This window comes from Papaver somniferum, chromosome 9 (genome assembly GCF_003573695.1).
Source record: "Papaver somniferum cultivar HN1 chromosome 9, ASM357369v1, whole genome shotgun sequence".
NCBI lineage: Eukaryota > Viridiplantae > Streptophyta > Magnoliopsida > Ranunculales > Papaveraceae > Papaver > Papaver somniferum.
The window spans coordinates 102,193,209-102,205,205 of record NC_039366.1 but is presented as its reverse complement, the minus strand read 5'-3'; the positions used below and the strand labels follow the sequence as shown (position 1 = coordinate 102,205,205).

Here is an 11,997-nt window from a genome sequence, read left to right as displayed (position 1 = left end):
ATGTAAACACGTTTTACGATGAGTCCGTCTGAAGAAACTGAACTATGCCCTGTACTAAGAGACGGACTGGGAGCAATCTACAAGGAATATGAGGATGTGTCATATTCCATTCCCTTCGTATGGATGTCCTCTATGACGTATCAAAATTTCATGACAATCCGATGAACGAGCAGGTAGATGTGGCCAAAATATCAAGTGATGCGCAATCTGAAAAAATTCTGGAAGTCTCCTGGAAGTTTACTATTTCGCCTTTTTCAAGCTCTGAACGTGCTCAAAACTTAAAAATCTTCTTCTATAAAGCTTGGAAATTTTCCGGGCTTGAATTTGCACATGCAGATCATTAAAATCCGACTCCGGACGAAGATTCTACATCGTTTTTACTAAAAGCTGGGTTCTGAATTTTCTGACGACGAAGTTCGACTAAGTTTTCATATATTTACATGGGTTCTCATTCATTCGTTCACAAGTCAACACTTATATACTTCTATGAAGAATATACAAGATATATACTTACTTGAGGAGTCTCCAAAGTGTCCACGGGGTTGGAATTATCCACATCAACGACAAGAGGAACATCACTTCCATCCGGTTCCGAATCTTGGGAATTACCTCCATTCCCCTTCCCAGAGGATGATTGAGTTACATAATTCTCCATCTCCACGAAGACATCCTCCTGTACACGTCCTTTACAATCAATATTCTCATCCATGAAGCACCACATTTGAACATGTGAAGAAATACTTACAGTTTCCTCGTCACTCAAATCAGCAATTGCTTGTTCAGTAGCGGAAAATTGAAGACCTTCAAGACTTGATGAAGTAAAATTCTGCAACAAAATTAACAACGTTGGCTTCATGATTCTAATTCTAATAGCAATGAAAGTCACGGTGAGAAATATTGGGAACTCACCAAAGAACCAACTGGGGACTTTACGGTATTAGGTAACAACTTATAACCTTTATGCATGCCTTCTCCCCCATGAATAACCGCCTCAGTCTCTGAGAAATCCACATCGATTCGAGGTCGTATATTACGACCGTCCTGTGGTGAAATCCAGAAATATAATCAAAATACAGTTCTTATAATTTCGTGAAGATTATATGAAGAAACATACCTAAGAGCATCCTGGAGACGACTTTCGTTTATCACCAGAAAGATACTTCAATCTTGGTCGACTGGAAATCATCTCAGCCGAAGGAAGATCCTTGAATGGAGGTCTGGGAAATCTTACAAAGCCACGCAAACGCCCAAGTTGGTGGTCCCAGAATTCTACATAACCTGGGGTTACATAGGCGAATCTATCAGAACCAGGAAACCAGTAGCTACTCCCTTCCACGTGAGTATGATCCAAATGAGTCCTGAGTTGCTCAACTGATGGCTTGCTTCTCCGTATGGTTGGAACACACTGATCCATACCCAATTGTCGAGCTGATCTATCAATATTGTACTCCTCCACTGAAAGCTCTCCAAACGTGACTGATAGCAAATGACCCGGAGTGCAACTCAACATGAAAGATCTTTCGCCATCACTCAGATGCGCACCAGACGTCAAACTCGTGCCTTCTCCAGTATTGAAAGTCATCGGCTGAGAAACGTAATCAGGAACTGACACCCACGGGCGAAAATTGAACTCAGATTCTTCATCTAACACATCAATAAAACGTATTTTAGAACGAGGCTTCTTGGTGGACCAACGCATGATCCTAGCATTATCTTTCTCAGGGAAAGTATGGCGCGCATCAGTATTCGGTCCTTGCAGAACATTACGTGGAGTAGGTGCATAATTCTTAAAATGCTCCCACATCAAAGCTTGAAGAAACATCGTGTTGGCATACCACTCAATCTTCATAGAGCCGTTCGACACACTGGAGTCTATAATCAAGGAGTCCGGGTTGTAATACAAGGAGCCTAAGAATAAACTACCTATCGGAAGTTGCTCACCTTGAGCCATCTTAATAGCAAAGGGAATCACAAAAGGCTTCAACAAGTTTCCACTGTCTTCAAAAACGTCTCTGGAAAACCATAAACATAAGAAAGCATCAATGGGTAACATACCGTCGATGTGTTTATCAGAAACCTCGTCTTTGGGCCACCAGTGTGTCAACCAGGAAGCATAGCATCCTTTACTACCATCCTTATTCGCTTTCTCCATTGCAGCTGTCAAGACATGAGAAACGGCGGTCTCCTCATTCGGAAGATCCCCAGGAAGATTGCCCGTGATCGGGAGATGCATCAGAGCCGCCACGTCTTCCAAGGTAATGGTAAACTCTCCCCATCTACATATGAAAGTGTGAGTTGGAATGCACCAGCGAGCAAACAGAGACACAATACCACTTGTGTCATGATAAATGAACAACTCTCCAGAAGCTTGAATAGCTCTCGTCACCTGCGCCTGGTCGAGCATAGTCCTCACATGAGGAAAACCCAACATATGCCTCGCCCAGCCGGCAAATTTCTCCAAAAGTCGTCGAGAAAGCTTAAACTTTATGATTGATGAGGCGAAGACCCCTCGTTCAAGAAAAAATCGAATCACTGTCTTAGGAGTCACCAACTTCTTCCGAGTAACAGTTACGGGATTTATCAAAAGACGATACACTGGGAACTTCAAATGTTGCTCAGCTCCTGGGATATCTTTTTCAAAGAATGCATCATCTATGTTCGGGACATTCTTAATCCCAGGGATTTCGTCTTCGACTTCCCCAACGGAAGTTTCATCCATGCATGTCTCATCTCTGGAGATACCATCATCAACGCACATCTCTTCCCTCGAGGCGTCGTCATCTTGGGAATTGGACATCTTTGCTAAGTAGCTGAAAATGTTCACACTACATTCTACTTCAGTATGCCGTCCAGATATAAATCAAGGAAATACGAGCAAAAAATGGTAACTCTTAACTCTTACCTTTTATACTTCCACTAACAATGGTGATAGTAATACTATAGTTAACACCTCAAAATCGTTCGTCTCTTCGAAAACTGCAAAAAACGGACGAAACTTTGTTAATTTCAAAACTGATTTTTCATAAAATCACGGACACAATTTTCATAATGTGAACATTCACATAACTGACCTATGAAGTTTACAACAATAAAATATTTCATCATAAATATATTTTCTATCTTCGAAGGTTCCTCAAAACCCACGTTTCTGATTTTTTGAAAAAAACAGCAATTAATACAACTTGCATACATAAACTCTCAAGGATTTTATTTAATGAAAACAAACTCATGAAAAAAATATATCATCATATTTTGCACAATATATGTCACGGCTGTATATACAAAAAAATTATTTTTCCTTCGTATCGTCGTTATTTGTCTTTAAAATGAAGGTTTATTTCAAAATATATTGTGAAAGCTCACATCTCATACATATGATAAAGTTTTGTATTTACATGAAAGCTCATAAGCAAAATTTTATCACTGGACACAAGTTCATCATACATATTTTCCTTCGTGTCATCATTATTTGTCTTTAAAACGAAGGATTTTTCCAATTTCATGAAAAATCACTTCTTTTATGATGAAACCTTGGTATACATGAAAACTCATACACTAAGTTTTATCACTGGACCTAGGTTCATATTAAAAAAAAATCTCTCCTAAATCAGGGATTATATTTAGTTTTCAAAACTAACGATCGAACGAACATACGTTTTCAAAAACGAGGGTTTTTTCATAAAACTCACACTAATATACACACACGTATATAACTTCATCATGATTTTAACATGATCACTTCATGAAATTCATGTAAACAACAAAAAACATCAAAAAAAAAAAAATCACTCACCTGGTCGGCGCCGGCCGGAAACCGGCCGGACGGTGGCGGCAGCGATTGGCTCCGGCGGGAAAGTCCTCCACTCGCTGCTGACGTGAAGGTGAGGGAGAGGTGATGAAGGTGCTGGTCGTGTGTGAAGGATAAATAAAAAAAAAAAGAAAAGGATTAATTCCTTTTATACCAAATTTTATTTTCAAAACTTAATTTTCTAAGGATTTCCTTATTGGGCCCGACCCGCGAATCCTAACTGACCATGGACTCGTCGTCCAAACCAGCGGTTCAACACCAATTTATGCTCATCAAACGACGCTCCAATCATGACATTGAAGTCTTCATCAAGTCGTGGTTTGCTCATGCTTTCTAAATCCGGTAACGTCTCAACTTACGACTAAGTTCAATTACTGGTATTATTATTTATGGCCGGAAAATCACCATTTAATGCTGACTGAGGAAAACAGTTTTCCTTAGTAAGCATGGGAATTAATGTAGATGGTGGATTTTCGACAAAAGCTAAATTCATAAACTCATAATTATACGAAGCTCATCAATCAGACGTGAGTATTGAGACACGGGTCTCTCATCGAATTCTCAATAGAGAGTACCTCCTCTCAGAGTACATGTGGATATGTAGTCTCACGACTGGACAACGACATATCTCATGAATACTGAATACTTTCAGTGATTATTTATATATAGTATCACGAGATGGACGGCTCCTAGACAGCTTGCTCTGCTAGTATAGAGCGATAACATCTTCAGGAACAAACAACGAGTTTACCCTGACTATATAAAGGATATGACTTGCCGACAAGCTCATATCGGGATAATTAATGCTCCTAGACAGCTTTCTCTGCTAGTATAGAGCCACAAAGTTAATTATTCCTAATTAAGATTGATTCTGCCGTGACATTCACTACTGAATTCCCAGAATAATCTATTATTGCTCCTATTCCATGGTTGAATCCACGACTGGTCCCATGGAATGGCAATAACAATTTCTCCTATTCCATGGTCGAATCCACGACTGGTCCCATGGAATGGCAATAACAATTGTTCTGATCCTATGATCGAATCCACTGCTTGATCTCATAGAGTAGCAAAAACTATATTATCTCATTACTCCGATTTCATGATCGAATCCACAACTGGTCTCATAAATGGTAATAAATAAATCTTAATTACTCCGATTCTATGGTCGAATCTACGATCCCATGGAATGGTAATGCTCACTTTATTATTCTGAATTCGTAGTCGAATCCTCAGCTGATCCTACGAATTAATAATAAACATCTTATTGCTTAGTTTTGTGAATTATTCTCCACCGAATTCCATAATTAGTAATAAATAATCAACAACTGGGCGTCTGAGCTACCTCTAAGTAAGCCTCGATTCAAATGGTGAAGGTGTATTCAATGATGATACACTAACAGTCACCGCACGAACGAGTATTTCAAAAATACAACGAAACGATGAATCTATACAAAATAGAGAGGAAAATAATAAATAATTAAAAATATTGACTGGGATGCTGGGAGCACGGACACACGACCAACCGACCGTGTCGTGGTCAATGCCACGCCCGTTTTATATTTTTAATGCATTTTATTATTTTCCATGATTTGATGAAAATTCTCTCATTTTATCAAATCTCCTTCGTCTTGAGGAAACTCCTCGGTTTCATGGTACTTCCATAAATCCATAAAAAATAATATAAAATTAAAGAAAGGAGTGTGGGGCGTGACCATTGGCCAACCGGCCATGCCTTGGTCCCAACCGGCCCCATACCCACGGTTTCTTATTATTATTATTTTATTATTATTATTATTATTATTTCTCTAATTTCATGAAAAAACTCCTTGATTTCATGGTATTTTTGAACGAATCATCAAATAATAATAAAATAAATTATGAAAACTTGTGGGACCGGGCCTTGGCCGTCCGGCCATGCCCTAGCCGGTCCCACACGCCCCTTTGTTTCATTATTTTATTGTTAGTTTTCCTTGAATTCATCAAATTCCTTGACTTCATGGTATTTCTCTCAAATTAGGAAAAATTCCCTCAAATCATCAAAAATACCTAAAAAATATTAAAAAAATTATGAAAACTCGTGGGACCGGGCCCAAGCCGGCCGACCATGCCTCCACGGTCCCACACGCCCTTGTTTTTTATTATTTTAATATTTTTTGCTTCCCTGAACTCATGAAAAACTCCTTCAGTTCATGGAAACTCCCTAAATTCATGAATTTTTCATAAAATCATTATAAAATTAGGGAAACTGTGGGACCGGGCCCTAGCCGGCCGGCCATGCCTTCCACGGTCCCACACGCCCTTGTTTTATTATTTTAATACTTTTTGCTTCCTTGAACTCATGAAAACTCCTTCAATTCATGGAAACTCCCAAAATTCATCAAATTTCTCAAAATTCATGAATTTTTCATAAAATCATCAAAATATTATAAAATTAATGAAAAGGCACCACGGGACCGTGGTCACGACCGGACGACCATGGCTTGACCAATGCGGCCCCACGCCTCATCATTCCTTATTTTATAATTATTTTTCATCATCTCATGGTGTTTTCCTCAGTTTCGTCGAAACCCTAATTTTGGCATATTTTCTCGAATGGATGCTCAATTGCACGCCAGAAAATATCAAAATTCTCAGGACTGAGACGCGGACGCCTTGGGGACACGAGCACGCTATCTTGACCGACCAAGATTGACTCTTTGGCTCACGGAAGCCAGTCCCATCAAGTTTCACAGTTTTGACCTAATTTGCACAATTGCTCGTATTAGGTCCAAAACTCTCCCAAACACTTTGGATTTTCATGAAGCGATCGTCAGGCGGTCACGGGACAACCCAAGGCCGGTTTCATGACTCCATGGTCGGTCCCTCGCCTCGTCATAATTAATTAGGTTTTCTCACCTAAGGCTCAGACGAGTATTTTCGAATAAATGATTAAGCCAGCATTTAATCATTCTTTCACCAACAAATCGTCAACTCTTCAGCAGTTCTTCGTATTTGCTCACGTGAGCATATGGACACTACATGGTTGATCCACGGTCCCATGTAGTCGCTCCCTCCTTCATCCCATGGTTGAAATTCTGACAACCATGAATTGATCATCAATTGATCAAATTAGGGTTTCTGAATCCAAGGATCATCATTCCAGATTCCAACCTTAATAATTTTACGACGGCCTCATGGTCATTAATTTCATTAATTATGCTCGGTTCAACGACCAATATTCTAATTGATATTTTGGTACGCTGCCAATAATCCATCAGATGAGCAACACATGCTCAGATGATCAAATATTCAACAATTCATCACATGAGCAGCACTTGCTCAGATGAGGAATATGTGCTCAATATTGGTTCAACAATCAATATTCAACGATCCATTGAATGAGAAATACTTGCTCACTTCATCGTAAGAACTATACCTCTGTCTCATGACATGTTCAATTCATGAGTTTTAGAACATCATGTTCAACTCAACGACTACATGGACTCATCGTCCCATCAAACCACGAAGTCATCAATTGACTAACAAACCACGAGACGTCAATCGTGTCACTTTGGGGGATATCACTTAGGGTTTTGGTCTGGCGGTCTACGGCACGTGTGTTCAAACACACGATGGAATGTGAGCAAGTCGTGTAATCAGTTGAAGGAATTCACGAGGTAGTGGGTGGAAAATAGACTAAGTCTCCACACGTTGAGCAACTGGTTTCAAACACGATCTCCACTTCCCCACTGCTTGATTCCATCAACTGTCACACTTCATGGGATCATGGTGTCTAAAATTCCAGACATATAAATAAGTCTCTGAATCATGATTGAATCATCATCATCATCAGTATCATCAATCTCACGTCAAACTGACAACACGAGATCATCAACTCATCAATTGAGCAACTACTCTCAATTGAGCAATTTCAATCCCTCAGAGCTTATCGTATTCAGAATTCACACACCCACAATCTTTGATTACCATTGATTCCACACATTTCCCAGCTTCCCTCCTACAGATCAACCCATCTCTCTCTTGCGACCGAATTTACTCTGGAACGGTCATTGTCTTGATTTAGGCCGGAGTACTAAAGATTGATCTCTCGAATCTAAAGCACCCCCTTTGCAGCGGTGCATCTGTGTGAGGTTTAACATTTAGCTCGGTTCGAGGAGTCTCCTCAATACGGTCGTCTCCTCAATTCCTTAAAAACCAGCAAATCGTTTTTCCCCATCTACACCACCAAAAGTTTCTTCGTTGATTTCTGTACATTTTAGTACCACCTGAATGAATAGTGTAATGAGATCGATGCACTTCATTCAGGATTTCCTCCTTCAGTACCGAACACGTTTCCTTCGGCATCCACAACCGATTCCTGAAATGGAGAGTCTCATCAGAATGCAGCTTCAAGTCCTAATTGTCATTAGCCATGTCCAAATACTTTACAAAGTCTTGACTTTTATTCTGAGCATTGGATATCCTCTGAATCAAAGTATATTGTACTGCCATTTGAGCTAAATATACTTTGTAAACACCACCATTTTCTGATTCTTGGAATGTATAATCCACAACTTCATCCAACAACAACCTTTCCTTAACCAACAGTTACGCCAGAATCCCCTCTTTCTTACGACTAAGAGCGTCAGCCACCACATTTGCCTTACCCGGATGATACAATAAAGTATATTCATAGTCTTTCATGTACTATGTCCAGCATCTTTGCCTCATGTTTAAATCTTTCCGAGAAAACAAGTATTATAGACTCTTATGATCAGAATATAACCTGAATTTCTCACCATATAAATAATGCCTCCATATATTTAAAGCAAACACAATCGCCGACAACTCTAAATCATGTGTGGGGTAATTCTTCTCATGAACGTTTGATTTCCGGGAAGCATATGCGATGAACTATCCATTCTGCATTAACACACACCCAATCCCAATAGTAGATGCATCTGTATATACATCATAAATTGTCCCTGGAGTTGGTATTGTTAACATCGATGATGAAGTTAAACGGTACTTCAATTCTCGAAAGGCAGATTCACACTCAGATTTCCACTCACATTTAACCCTTTTTTGTGTCAATCGACTCAATGGTGAAGCAATTTTGGAAAATCTCTGCACAAACCGACGATAATAACCCGCCAACCCTAAGAAACTCCGGATTTCTGTAACTGTCTTTGGTTGCTGCCAATTCAGAACACTATCATTTTTTGAAGGATCCACTGAAATTCCCTCACTTGAAACCACATACCCAAGAAACTTAACTTCGCTCAACCAAAATTCACATTTGCTAAACTTTGCATAAAGTTTGTTTTCCCGCAAAGTTTCAAGAACATCTTGTAAGTGCCTTTCATGATCCTCCCAAGTCTTAGAGTAAATCAAAATATCATCAGTAAACAAAATCACACATTCATTCAAGTACCGCCAGAGTATTCCATGCATCAAATCCATGAACGCTGCTGGAGCATTTGTCAAACCAAAAGGCATAATTAACAAGATCTAACGCTATCCTAAATGTTGTTTTTGAAATGTCCCCTTCTTTGATTGATTCTCAACTGATGATATCCTGACCTAAGATCCATTTAAAAAAAAAATATTTGGACCCCTTTAACTGATCAAACAAATCTTCTAATCTCGGAAGTGTATATTTGTTCTTGATAGTGACTTTGTTCAACTTCCTATAATCAACACATAACCTAAACGTGTCATCTTTCTTTTTCACAAACAAAATAGGAGCACCCCATGGAGAAAAACTAGGTTGGATAAATCCTAAACCTATCAATTCATCTATCTGCGACTTTAACTCTTTCTTTTCAGAATGAGCCATTCAGGACTTTTCGAAATTAGAGAAGTTTCAGGCAGTAAGTCGATGCAAAAATCTATATCCCTCTTTGGTGGTAACCCTGGAAGAACCTCTGGAAAAAAAATCCTTATAATCACATACTACAGGTATTGACTCAACTGATACTGACTTCTTAGTGATACAAGCCAACAAACCATACCCATTTTCACCACCAGTCTTTTTCAATTTCAGAAACAGACTTTGTGGTCTTATGGAACTCACAAATGCAAACGGAAACATACCAGGCATATGAAATGTAACTATTTTAGCATAACAATTCAGGCTAGCATGATATTTATCTAACCAATCCATACCTAATATGACATCAAAACCATGCATATCTGATACTATCAAGTCTGCAACCAATTCTTGGTCATTAACCATCATCACACATTTCTCGCAGACTCGAAAGAAAAGGTTTTTCTCCCTAATGGTGTAGCCAAAGCTAACATTTTTTCCTTACATGCCATGTTTAACCCCAGTTCATTTGTTATACTTAGATTAATAAATGATTGTGTAGAACCAGTATCTATCAACACATGAACTATATGATTGAATAATAATATTTTACCTTCAACCACTTGATCGGTCGCAGATCCATCCCCTTATACCATTGTATATATGGAACACTTGACTTCTTGTGATGTTTCCTGATTAGAAGTTATTATTGTCTCGATTGCATATATCGCCCCTTGTTGTGCTAACCCTGTTGGTGGGTATTTTGTGCAACCCTTCCTAAGATGACCCCATTCACCGCAGGAATAACATCTGTAGGAACTCGAACAAGAACTTGTTGGTGCAACCAGACGTACTTGTTGGAAACGTACCACTCTCCCTTGGGGTCTACTATAGGTGGACGTACTGCAGTTGGTACTGCTGCTGATCCCGTTGATGGCCTAAAAGATGTCTGATTAGGAGGTGATAACGTTGGTCGCTTTGTTGGATCTTGCCTTTCTAAGAATTGTTGAGACCTTTCTCTTACCCTTGCTGCAAGTTGATCTTCCATTTGTTTCTCATAATCAAAGAACCGATTTAAAGCATCTGCATAAGTCTTGATTCGTATACATGAAAGTTTCTTTCGCATCTCGGGATCCAATCCCATGATAAACTTTAATCTTTGTTACAAAAGAGTTCATGTAAATTCCCACCTCAATTTGCAACTCAAACTTTAATCTTTGTATCCCGATTATCGATTCCAAAGACACCTTAATAATATAGAAGTTATGTTAGATAATTAAACGATATCACTGAATTAGAGTTATTCGAAACATTATAACTAATCTGGCAACAAATGTTAACTTATATATCAGATTCTAACTCTTAATATCAACCTAGAATCGTCGAAGAAAGATCCATAATTGACGAGTAGAAAGCTAATTCAAGATGCATATATGTCAAATTCGCTGGAAACGGAACTGCCAGAAGTGTAGAACAACAATCACTAAAACTGGTATATCCCTCAATGTATAAATCAGAGTGGAACATTTAATATCATGTTCTCATCATCGTTCAGAGACTTGTATTTCATAAGAAGGAACCTTAATCCCATTCACTATATAAAGTGGCTAAAAATCAGGTTGAAATGTCACTTAACAACATATGATAATTCTGAAATGTAGTTGTTTGATTCAATTTCAACAAATTTGCTTATAATACCCTATACAGTGACTTGCAGTATCACAACATACCTAAAGTTCTAATTCAAATCACGTCTCAGTAATATAGAGGTTTGAAATTAATTCCAAATGAAACCCTAGGTTCCTTATACCGAAATTGACCAAACTTGATAATAGTTGAGTAATTGAATCAAATAAGAAGATACTATACACGATCAGCTGGAACAAGAACAATTAAGGTTGAAATCATACCTTCAATAATCAATCAAGAAAAACACAGAGAACCCTTTATCAGTTACTCTCAAATCTCCACGGAAGTCAACCAAATTAGAACACTAAACTCACCACTTTCAATCACTCAAGATGAAATCAGAGTTGGGGAGGATTTTTCTAGACCTTGATTGAATTTCTTTTCACCTGAATCTTGTCAATTTATTTTTTTCTCGCCATTGTTGGTGTTTGGAAGAAGACATGAACTAGATAAATAAGTTATTTTTCTTTTTTTCTTTTATATCATTCCCTTTCAAGCATATCCTAACAGGATAAAATAATCAAACAAAGACGTGGACCCTACGTATCAATGAAAAAGCCTACCACATGCCTAACGGTTCTGCAAACTAAGGCACCAATTTTCTGATCTGTATAATCTTAACATATTATTAAGCTAATCTAAAATCATTAAATACAAGGCATACAATCGCAAAATACAAACAACCACTCAGAAGTTAGACAACCGT

General features: G+C 38.5%; 1 long non-coding RNA gene across 1 annotated transcript; it reads right to left on the bottom strand.

The window, feature by feature from the left end:
* Positions 1–10,003: 10,003 nt before the first annotated feature.
* LOC113313639 lies at positions 10,004–11,750 on the bottom strand. The gene is made up of 2 exons (XR_003341969.1): positions 11,513–11,750; positions 10,004–10,849 (listed from the first exon to the last, which is right to left on the bottom strand). It is a non-coding gene; the product is annotated as an uncharacterized LOC113313639 (long non-coding RNA).
* Positions 11,751–11,997: the final 247 nt, after the last annotated feature.